The sequence below is a fragment of the Myripristis murdjan genome, unplaced genomic scaffold (genome assembly GCF_902150065.1).
Source record: "Myripristis murdjan unplaced genomic scaffold, fMyrMur1.1, whole genome shotgun sequence".
Classification (NCBI taxonomy): Eukaryota; Metazoa; Chordata; class Actinopteri; order Holocentriformes; family Holocentridae; genus Myripristis; species Myripristis murdjan.
The window spans coordinates 148,185-160,457 of record NW_021941805.1 but is presented as its reverse complement, the minus strand read 5'-3'; the positions used below and the strand labels follow the sequence as shown (position 1 = coordinate 160,457).

The following is a 12,273-nucleotide window of genomic DNA, read 5'->3' as shown; positions in this document are numbered from 1 at the left end:
TTTGAGTAAGGCTACAGCTATAGTTATTTTCGAACTTAAAGTAAGGGGGATGTGGTGTAAACTAATATTTGGCATTGAACATCTTAATGTACATGACGTCACATCATGCCCGGGTCTGCAGCCAATAGTGCAAGCTCGGGAAACACCTGAATTTGATTGACTACTGCTAACTGTGCTACGCTCTATGCTTTTGCCTACTCATTATTTACGCTCAGTAAAACAGTCTTAAGTAAACTCAAAGTGGTCATCATTGCCTCTACGTAAGAACACAACAAGGTGGACTCTAATCAAGGTGTAGAAACATCTCAGCAATGATCGAAAGAAATGGGAGACACGTGAGCTAAATTTCAAGTGTTGTTGCAAAGGGTCTGAATACTTATGTCAATGTGATATTTCAGTTTTTCCGTTTTAATAAATTTGCAAAAATTTCTAAAATTCTGTTTTCACTTTGTCTTTATAAGGTACTGGGTGTAGATTAATGAGAGAAAAATGAATTTAAAATATTGTAGCATCAGGCTGCAACATAACAAAAGTGAAAAAAGTGAAGGGGTTCTGAATACTTTCTGAATGCAATGTATGTATGTCATACCTTGCTAGCACCAGCTGCCAGCTGATCTGCTTGTTCGCCAGGCGGATCAAACCAGGAGGCAGAGAGGAGCTGGAGGGGCTGGAGGTCACAAAATCCAACATGAAACACACTCAGACAAAAGACAAACAACCAGGACCACAAACTGCCAGACAGAGCTATAAGAAATTTGTGATTTGCATTACCCTAATTAGCTTTACAAAGTTTATGTTTTGAATTTATTTTTTAGATTAGTTTAAGTATAGGTTTTAGAATAACTGGATAGTTTAACATTGGTCTTTATTTAAACAAAGATGTTTTTAAAGTAAGTAACTTCATAGTTATACAAATGTGAAATTCAACTTTACATCTCCAGATTTATTGTCAGTGAAATATAAAAAACAAAGCTATAGCATTATGCTTACTCATAACCTCCCGAACTCTCCTCAGGCCTTCAGTATCCCAGTGATCCAGATTGTGTATGAGACACTAAAGGACCAGCAGGAGGGAAAGAAGGGCAGAGCTACTGTCAAGACTGGAGGAGCTAGTGAGAACATCTTAATATTCAGGGCCTTTTGGATTGAGATCTTCTTTGCATTTCCAGCTAATTTGTTTTCATATTGTTGTACAGACCTTTACTTCGTCAAGCAGTATCGTGATCGTCTTTCTGTTGCAAACAAACATCATCACCATGGAACAGTCACATATATGGGAGCTTAACTCTGACATATAATTGTAGCATTTGGTATATGAAATGTCACAGTAGATGCAATTGTTTTTGAACAAACAAAGTGTCTTTAATTTTAGTGAAAATTTTAAGATTTTTATGAGTAAATTAGCTGGATGAAATTCCCCACAGATGCTGAGATATAATTAATTAGAATTGCTATGTCAGGCTCATTATTTCCCATCTGTTCTGACCAGTTCTTGTGTAATATAAAAAATGCTTTCAAAATACACCAAACCATGCCAACTATTTTACTGTGATTGATAGCTAATTTATTCAAGTAACTATTCACTATGCAGATGTTGGACTTGTGTTTTGTTTTGTCACAGTCTTCAACTGTTGGCAGATGAATCCTTATGACCGCAGTCCAGCCTTTGGTAAGTGAGAAGAATGAAAGCCTTCTTTCATCTTATCTTATCATGTTACATTCAACCACTAGACAGCAAATTAATAATATGATGTATTCAGCTTTGCTATGTATCCCCCAGTTTTTTTCTGACTTTGGTTATGCTTCCACAGCAATTGGTCCAGATGGATTGTGTTGCCAGAGCAGGGAGTTTAAAGAGTGGCATGGCTGCCGCTCCACTAAAGGTGTCACCAAAGGTAAGCAGTAGAGATAAAGTGCCTTCAGCAGGGGTTGAAAATGAGATCAGTTTGCATCTTGACACTAATACATTCTATGTTAAGTAATCTATGTTAGAGTAATCAATATGTTTCTACCAGACAAAACAACTGAGAGGATCATCAGTGTTATAGAAACAGATGTAACTTTAATCATGTCTTATGTAAGGCCCTGTAAGGCTTATTTAAGGCCCTCATCCACACACACACACACACACATACACATACACACACTCTCTTCCCACTTCTCATTGGCCCTCATTTCTGTGAACAGGAAAATACTACTATGAGGTGACGTGCCATGACCAGGGTTTGTGTCGTGTTGGCTGGTCCACCAGTCAGGCAGCTCTGGATTTGGGTATGAACCTCCCTTTCATCCACAGTCTCCCTGTTATTCAGGCATTCAAGGCTGGGTTCTGCTTTCACTTAAATCTCCATTTGACCCTGAACCATCAATCAAGCTGCCTCAGTAGACTCAGTAGAATAGTTACTTGAATAAATGAGCTATAAATTAGCTGTCCTCTCTTTCTAGGGACTGATAAATATGGCTTTGGTTTTGGTGGAACTGGAAAGAAATCCCACAACAAGCAGTTGACAGCTATGGAGAGGGTAAAACAACAGTGTTTCAATCGGATGAATAACCATGTCACCTGTGTAAATATTTTTAAATTATTAGTATAAACAAAAATAGAAATCTGGCACACAAATCTGCAAATACATTGGCTCAACGATAAGTCTTTGACATTTGCCTATGCAATTGTGAACTTTTTGTCACCTTAATATGCTAAAAACAAACAAAAATAATGATAATTTTAACTCTTGTGCCTCCACACAGGAGTTTACCCATGCATGACACAATTGGATGCTACCTGGATCTAGATAATGGCCATGTCTCGTACTCCAAAAACGGTGCAGTATTTACTAGCCTCACTAGTTATGATTCCAAATATAATGGTAATTTAGGAATTCTGGAGTTACAAGGATACAAGGATACAAGGAAGTTTATTGTCATTATACAACAGGTTGAATAATGAAATTAAAGTGTGGGTTCCCTCTTGATTGATTAATTGATTGTATAGAAATAAAATGATTAAACATGGAGGAGTGCAGATGGTGCATTTAGTCGTCTCACAGCCTGAGGGAAGAAGCTGCTCTGTAGTCTGGTTGTACGGCAGCGAATACTTCTGTATCTTTGCCTGATGGCAGCAGGGTGGAACAGGCTGGTGGCTGGGGTGGCTGTTGTCTTTTAGGATCCTTTTGGCTCTGCGCAGGCACCTCACCTCCCCGATATCACTGATGCTTGGTAGAGGGTGCCAATGATGTTTTTGGGAAGTTTTAATCACTCGTTGCAGAGTCTTCCTGTCCTGGGCCGTGCACATCCCATGCCAGTTTGTGATGTTTCCAGTCAGGATGCTTTCAATCGCTCCTTTGTAGAAGCTGACAAAGTGGGGTAAAATGTAAAAAACATATAATACTGATTTCCCATTCCTCATTTTCTCTTTCTGTCAGGCCAATGACTTTGGTTTGGCTTTTGAGATTCCCCAACATCTGAAGAACCAACCTTTCTTTGCCTCCTGTGGTTGAAGGTATCATTACAGTGCACATCACAATACCATCATGGTAATAGTGGTCTGTGGAAACTAACTAGAATGGCACACACTTGCACATGCAAGTTGTAATTTTGTCCCATCTTGTCTGCCAGATGCAGAGCTGAAGTTCAACTTTGGAGGCGAAGATTTTAAAAATCCCCCTAAGAACGGGTTTGTAGCTCTGGACAAGGCACCAGATGGTCATGCAATCAATCTGCTCAGACAGGTGTGTGGGTCATAGTTCACGGCAGGCAGTTAGGTTGAAAAGAAATCAGTTGTGTTTAGATGGTGTGTTAATATCTTAAAGCAGGCATTCTTAAAGCTCAGCCCTCAGAAACTTTCTGGTGGCCTGCGGTGATGTAAGGTGACATGAAATGCATGTGTTGTATTTGGTCCTGTTTCAGTACAGTTTTTAAATCAACCTATAACGCACAGTACTTTGCTTTTAAGTATATTCAAACTGTGCCCCCTGGGCTAAGCTGTCAGTTAGGCACGTTTCCATGGCAGTCGGTTAGATGGAGGAGCAGGGGCTATTGTGCAAAAAATGTCAGTACTTGCCCCCTTTCCACCAAAAAGCACCTGGTGCTAGTTTGGAGCTGGTGCTAGAGCCAGTGCTTAACTGGTGCCAACAAAGAACAGCCCTGCGTTCCAAATCGCATACTTATACTTTTTAACTTTTAGTAGGTACTGCAGCTGCCCTTACAAAGTATGTAGTTTAGTATGAACCCTAACCTAACCCTAACCCTATATTAGACATTGCATATGCATACTATTGGGACACACTACGTACATCGTCCCTAAAGTCCGGCCCTCTCGCTCACTTCCGCCGCCGTCCGTAGCGGCAAATTTGAATGTTGTTGTCAAAATGCCACTGCTGTTTCATACTGCGCTGTCCTCTGTCATATTTATTATCTTCTGTCTTCCCGTCACTTCTGCTGTCACTGTCGTCCGTATGTGGGCGTGGCCTGTACTCAGTCAGAGCGACGTAACGTCCGCTGCACAAAGGATTGTGGGTCAGAATGGCCAGAGCAGCATGCTGAAATCCATACCAGAGAATGTCTAATATAGGGTTAGGGTTAGGGTTGATAGAAAAGTTGATAGAAAAGTCCTCCTTAAGAGTGGTGTTTCCAGATTCTCTTGGTCTTCAGGGGTCCGTTTCACAAAGCACCTTTAGTGAAAACTCTGAGTCTGGTAACCCTGAAATGAGGGAAACTCCGAGTTTTCCGTTTCACAAAGGGAGGTAACTCAAAGCAGAGAAAGAGGGGTAACTCTAGCTTAAGCTCTCGGTCAGTTACCGCAGTAACAGATTCCATGAAACTAACCTGGTCGGGACCAGGTTTTTTTTCATGAAACCTCAAGTTTCTCTCTGTGTCCGCCCTCTTTCAGCCACACACGGTATTTAACTTCCTCATTCATTCAGTCAGCAGGCGAGTTTTCGCATAGATGTCTGAACAACGTTTTTATATTTCATCTTAGAGGCCACTCACACTGGCAAGTTTGATCCGCGCCCAAGCACGATTGCCCTTAAAATCCGGATTCTTTGACCAGTGTGATCGCTCCGTATCGTGCTTGAATACAGTACACTTCCCCCGCTCTGGCACGGTTGGAAGGGGTGTGCTTCTGCACGGTACGGGCGCGTACATGAGCACATGCACGGTCACGCACGCAGTGCGCGGACGTAAATCATGCAACTTTCCTCCTGCCTCTGCAAAACTGTTTAATGTGCACAGCGCGATTACCGGCGAATGGCCGCGTTGCGCAATCAATAATCAACCATGTTGTCTGTGTCATTGTCCGTTGTGCTGCTGCAACCGCGTATAAACAAAAGTCGGTTTATAATGAAAGTACAGCAGTCTGTGTGCGGCAATCCGGCAGACCTGGTGCTAGCCGGCACCGCGCGGTGTGCGGCCACCCGGTCACCCGGTCTGCCGGATCTGACAGGTGCTGCTCCGGCTGTCAGTTGGACCTTTCTGAAGAAGGAGGAAGTTACCTCCGAAACTGTCAAGGTAAATAAACATCCCATGTCTGATTAGAATGACCAAAAACGTTTTTTAGTTAAAAGGAAGACGATGTATTTGAACTACATTTATTTATAATGACGTCGGGCCATGCCTGTTGTTGTCGTATTTCAACGTGATGACGTGCACACCGGGGGCAATCGTGCTTGAGCGCATTTGGGAAAAAGGTAATGTGAGTGCAGGCCAGCCGCTGACTGGGGAGGGGGGGATTTTGGCTTTAGCACGATACGGGCTCAAACTTGCCAATGTGAGTGGGCCCTTAAGCTGCTGCCAAGTGTGCTTCTCCCCCGCGGGATTGCACCTAAATGAAATAAATTAATAGGCTACCATTCAAGCAGTTTTCCCCTGTAATATTATTGTCATTGCAACGGACTAGGATTTAAACTTACGCATTGACCCGAGCAGCAATGTTCTCCCACGCCGTCTCCCTCTCCTTTGCCGCTGCAGCGGTGTTGCACTTTCTTTTAAAAACATGTTCAAACTCGCTGTATGAATGCATTAAGATTTCCAGTTCAACTGGGGTGAAAAACGCAGGCTGACCCTTCCCCGTTGCCATGGTGACTCGTCAAATCGGGGTTCCATTAACGCTATCTTTTTTATAGCTGTGGTGCACGCGCTTAACTCCAGGTGAAACTACTCCGAGTTGATAAAATCAACTCAAATCAGCTGTTCTGGAACCGAAAACTCAGAGTTTCCTATCTCAGAGTAGATCAACTCAGAATTCGGGGTAAGACTCGGGCTGTGTCTGAAATCACTCACTCACTCACTACTCCCTACTCACTATATAGGGAATTCAATGTAGTGGACTATATAGTGAACTCAATAGCGGACCGTTTCGGACACTACTTCGCCCGTTGTTCGGCGCCGTTCCGCAATGCATGATGGGATATATTGCCTCCAGTGGACTATATAGTGAACATTAATAATCACTAGACATTCGGAACACCCCTACAAAATGGTGTAATCACTATATAGTGCACTATATAGTGGTTAGGGAGTGATTTCGGACACAGCCTCGGAGATGGTTGAACCTGCTTCGTGAAACGGACCCCAGGTGCCATCAAGTGGGATCCCTGGTCGTAAACAGCCGCAAGTCCGTCACTGACCAGTCAGCATTCATTAGCAAATGCTAGCATGTTATGGCCAACAACAGCCCAACCTGTAGGAAATTGAAAGGATATAAGTTCTTGCTAATTTCACTTTTAACCTATAATCCATATTGAACTTTCAGAAACTACAACAGTATTTGCGATTTTTCAGCCATAAACAGTTGTAAGAGACAAATTTAGCCTTCTAGCTCCATAGAGCCCCATTCACTCTGCACTTGCCCGCGATCACCGCCAGTGGAATTACGGTGGAACTGCAACCAAGTTCGATACAATGGGGGTTAATGGAGAGTGGCAAGGCTCGTCATAGATGGGCTCTGTCCATACTGCGAAATATGACCGGATATAGTAGAATATCCTGGTACTCTTGGCATACTGCATCTGACATACTATGTATTGGGACACACTAAATCTTTTTTTCCCTACTAAATAGTATGATAGTATGAGTATTGGAACGCAGGGCAAGTTGGCTTTTCCACCGGCCAACAGCCAAGTGAGTCAAGTCAGAGCCACGTCATTACATCGTCGTAAAACGTGATCACGTGGGTGTGCGAGACACTCGCTTGGAATCACAACAACAAACATGGACGACCCACCGTAGCGATGCAAATACTGCTCGTTTGTTTACAAGCCTACATTGCGGTCCAGAGGCGAAAAACGCAATTATTGCCGGCTACCCATCGTATTCGTGGTCGGAACAAACGGTGACTATGTTTAGCTATACGTTTATATCGATCGCTGCTCTCGTTTGAGTCTGTAAGTCCGCCCACCAATGACGCGGTGGGCCGCGTCATCGATTCTTTCTCTGGCTCCCGTTTAGCCCCTGCTCGCCGTTGGTGCTTGCTTGGAACCGATTTGGAACCAGTTTGGCCGGTGCTTGGGTGGTGGAAAACCAAAAAACTGGTGCTAAGTCAGGCACCGGCTCCGAACCAGCCCTGGTGGAAAAGGGGTAAGTGAGGAGAAAAGGAAGTTTCATGGGAAATGGAGCAACAGTTGATTTGTTGTACCTCACAGGTTGTATAAAGTGCTGTCCCTAATCTGTAAGCAGATGTGCTAGGAATTTAACATAAAACACCATTGTGACACCATTACCTGTTATAAAATGTACAAGTTCACAGTCAAGGAGCATACAAATAAGCTTGAACAATTTCAGAGAGGTTTAAGTGCCCAACAGTTAGTTTTCACAAATCTGTTTTAGCCTCATTAACTACAAATTGTATTTATTTTACGTCACAGGTTGCAAACCATTTCCAGGGCGTAAATTGTAAACATATACCATGAATAGATCTACAAATGGACAAATAGGACTTTTGTCTTCAGGAAACACAACACACATTTCTCACATGATTCATAATTGCCATGATCTTTAGAATAGGCTATTAAAGAAAAAAAATGTTTTGGAATTACTTTGTCTTCCTTTTTATGTTGGGCAGTCCTCAATCCAATGCTGCATTCCTAAATTGGCCCTCAGTCATAACTTTGAGAGCCCCTATCATAATAAATAGGGCTATCAGTAAATAGGGTTGGGTGATACCCTATATGGACCAAAGTGTTGGGACACACCACTTAATCACTGAATGCACCAGTGCAGTCATCCAACACTGTTCGGATGAACTAGAAGTGAGATTGCGAGCTAGACCTTCTCGATCAATATCATTGTCTGACCACACATTTGCCATTATGGATGAAAGTGTAAAAATTCCCACAGACAAACTGCAAAATCTTGTAGAAAGCCTTTTCAGAAGAGTGGATGCTGTTACAGCTGCATGGGTGGGACCAACTCCATATTCTTGTCATATTGATGGATTTAGAATGGGATGTCTTTAAAGCCCCTGTAGGTGTAAATGTGGTGGTCTAAATTCTTTTGTCCATATAGTGCATATCAATATTATATCTACTGTCATATGAGACTAGATGCCATCTAGTATTTTGGGTGTCTTACTATCGAGATAGATATGTTGTCTTTTCCTGATTTTTAAAGGCCACAGTACAGTAAACGGATGCAATTTTCTGAACTCATTTTACTGTTGTTGCTGTTCTGTTATTTGCCTCTACCTGCTTGGTCATTATATCCACATTAGAAATTAAGATTTATTAAAAAAAAAAAAAAAAAAAAAAAAACTTAACTTATAAATAGCTTATGAAAGCACCCATAGCATTCCCTTAGTTCTAATGCTTCAGCTAAATCACTCTCAAAAGCATGTGCAAAAGTTGCATTTTGACAATACTGATAAGCCCATAAACACCAAAATGCAAGAACAATATCAAAAACAGATTTCAGCATTGTCACAGTTAATATTAATGAGAAACTATACTCTGTGTTTGTGCAGGAAGTGCCAAAGTGAGCCAGATGAAGGCATCATCCAACGCTCCCAAAGCCCTGATCATCGAGCCCTCCAAAGAGTTAGCTGAGCAAACCCTCAACAATGTCAGCCAGTTTAAGAAATATGTGGAAAACCCCAAAGTCAGGTGTGACTGAGTTTGAGAAAGCTCATCAGATTAATTGGACATTTATAATTAAAAAGCTCTTTTGAGTTTCACAAACAGAGACAGCTACTGTGAGCATGCATTTGTTTCAATGCACTCATGAAAAGCAATGTTGTAAATCCATGTCCTAATGTCCTAAATAGTCAATATTTTATGTATTTTATGTATGTTCCAACTTTCCACCCTTGGATGGAGACAGTGCTTAAGGAAAAATTCTTCAGCTTACAGTTTGTAAATCCATTCACTGCAGGGATCTGCTGATTATTGGTGGAGTGGCAGCAAAAGAACAGTTGGCTATTCTAGAACAGGGGGTATGTATTATATACTGTCTCCAACGAACATTCAGATAGTTTTCATACATTTAAACAGAGACCTAAATTGATGTGAACCAGCATATGTTTGAGAATTGTCCTGTCTCTTGTGCCCTCTTCCTTTTGCTGTGCTATCTCTTCCTCATCACTTCTCAGGTTGACATTGTGGTGGGAACACCAGGGAGGCTGGATGACCTCATATCCACTGGGAAGCTTAATCTGTCCCAAGTCCGATTCCTGGTGTTGGATGAGTGTGTATGTACAATGCAATAATCTCATTAACGACTATGTCCTGTCCAAAACACTGACTGCCTACAATTTAGTGTGTTCCCCCCAAGAAATTAAATGGTTATTTAAGATAGTGGGCTTAATCTCCCAAGTGTTCAAATACATTTCTCAAAAGTTGTAATCATTCAGTTGTGTAAATCTTTTAGGTGTTTTTCCCATCATCTAACTGATTCTTACATTTTCCACAGCTACAGTGTTTTGACTTAAATTTCTATGTTTTGTGTCTCCCTCAGGATGGTCTCCTCTCAGCAGGCTATACAGACTTCATCAACAGGGTCCATAACCAGATCCCCCAGGTCACGTCTGATGGCAAGAGGCTGCAGGTAAAATTTTTGATAAGTTGCGTTTTGACAGTTATATTAGTGCTGTGTTTCCCCTAGGATTCTGGCTTCAGCACATGCACGAAAATTTTGGGGTGTGACCATTTGACTTGGACCAGGAACACACTCATCTTCGTGGTGATGAGTCGACTTGAGCAGCCTGTCAGGGGGAGGGGAGGCCGTTTCAACCAGGGGGCTACCGCTCTGGTCGGAACTCGTACCCGCGGCTGTAGTGCTTGGAACGCTCGTGTGGGTGTCCATTTGACTTGGACCAGGGACCGGAGGAGTGCAAACGCACTCATCTTCGCCACTGGTGGTCAACTCAGGCTGTTGTACCTTGCGTTTAAAAAAACGCTGATATTTTCGCCTGTTTTTCAGATGGCTGGAGCCAACGTAAAAAATGTGTTGATTCTCCTCCTCTCTCTGTCTGCTTGTGGATGGGTGCAGGTATAGAAACGTGATGTTAAATTATTTCTGTTGTGATTTTATTTATTTTTTAATTTGAAAATTAATTAACTTAAATTAATTTAGCGTGACTTTCAGGGGAGGTGGAAGGGTCCGTTGGCGAGGCGCTGCGCCCCGCCAATAGAATAAACAGGAATGAAGAGGGGAAACACTGTAGTGACAACATCCTGACAGCACCATGAACTGTCAATTAATGGTTGAGTCTACATGGTTCTCTTGTCGGCTTACATGCCAGTTCTATCAACCTTCAGTAATTTTACATAGTGCACCTTTAATTGATGCTCCAAACCACACTTTGATGCATATTTTAAAGCAGCATTTTCTTTGTATCTTAGAGAGTGCATTTATTGCTTCGGAAGCATGTGTTATACATCTGAATGTCTGCAGGTACTGTAGGGGTGTAATAACATGTCTATATGTCTCAATGCTTAAAAATGTGGTGATGTGCATCTAGGGTTCAACATTGTTTGGATTTTATCTATTCTGATTCTGATTCAGAGCCTGATTTTCGATTCTGGTTCTTTGAGAGCAGGATCAAAATAGGTCACTTGTTTATTTCACAAGACAAAATTTCACAAAATCAAATTAATGTATTATTGCATACAGCTAGTTAGGGTCCGGGCAGCCTATGCTGCCCGGACACTATTGTATTCCTACGTGTTCTTTCTTCTTCTTTCTTTCTTCTTCTTTCTTCTTCCGAGGAAATCATACTTCCCATGGGTGAAAAATCACCAAACTTTGCACAAAGGTCCAGTCTCATGCCAGATTACGCCTGCTGCAAACTCAAGCCAATAGTCCTGATGGTGGCGCTATAGCAAGCCTCTAAAGTTCAAAATTTTGAAAATTCTTAACAAATCAACCATATGTGCTACAACTTCACAACTTTCATCAAACTGTAGCCCCAATACTGAAGAAACTTTTGTGCCCTCAAACCTATTGCAAATTATGAAGTCTATCACTCATTATGAAGTCCATCACAGCCTACTAAGCATCAAAATGTTTGACTGTAAATGGTACTGTAAACATATACCTGCAAATTCTCGCTAAATAAATCTTCAATGTTCATGAAAAAAATGGACAAAATTCTAGAGTCATGGTAGATGATGTATGGCGAATTTCAAATGTGTATCTCAAAAACTGAATTTTTGACAGCATTTTGAATTTTGCTCTCGTGAACAATTGGAGTCAATGCAAAAATGGCATTTTTAAACATAAGTTTTTCACTTACGGAGCAAATCAATCATTGTTAAAAACAAATGATCAACATCTCCATGCAGTCTAGATGCAATATGTGTATTTTCAGATTTTTGTCTTAATAACTGAATTTTTGACAGCTGTTTAAAATCTGCCTTTCCATGAATGGCTGCCTGCTGTCCTGCAGGTCAGTGATTGGCTCAGTCAGTTTGTGAAGCTACATGTGAAGTTTTAGCTCAGTGAGATAGAGGCCAGGCCTCGGTGTTCATGATTGCGAGTTCAAGCCTCAGCTTGTGCAAGATTCCCACGTGTGAAAATTCACCGAACTTTGCACAAAGGTCCAGTTCCATGCCAGATCATCATTGTCAGACTTTTGTCTTGATGACTTATTTATTATGTGCTTGCCTTGAAAAGGCAACACATCTTATTATCCTGCATACTTATTATGTGCTTGCCTTGAAAAGGCAACACATCTTATTATCTTGCATACTTATTATTATGTGCTTGCCTTGAAAAGGCAACACATCTTAAAATCTTGCATATTTCTTCTTTTTATTATTATTTTATTATTCCACTTTTTTT

At 41.5% G+C, this 12,273-nt stretch overlaps 1 pseudogene; it reads left to right on the top strand.

Moving 5' to 3' along the window:
- Positions 1 to 982: 982 nt before the first annotated feature.
- LOC115356787 (ATP-dependent RNA helicase DDX1-like) lies at positions 983 to 10,107 on the top strand (annotated as a pseudogene).
- Positions 10,108 to 12,273: the final 2,166 nt, after the last annotated feature.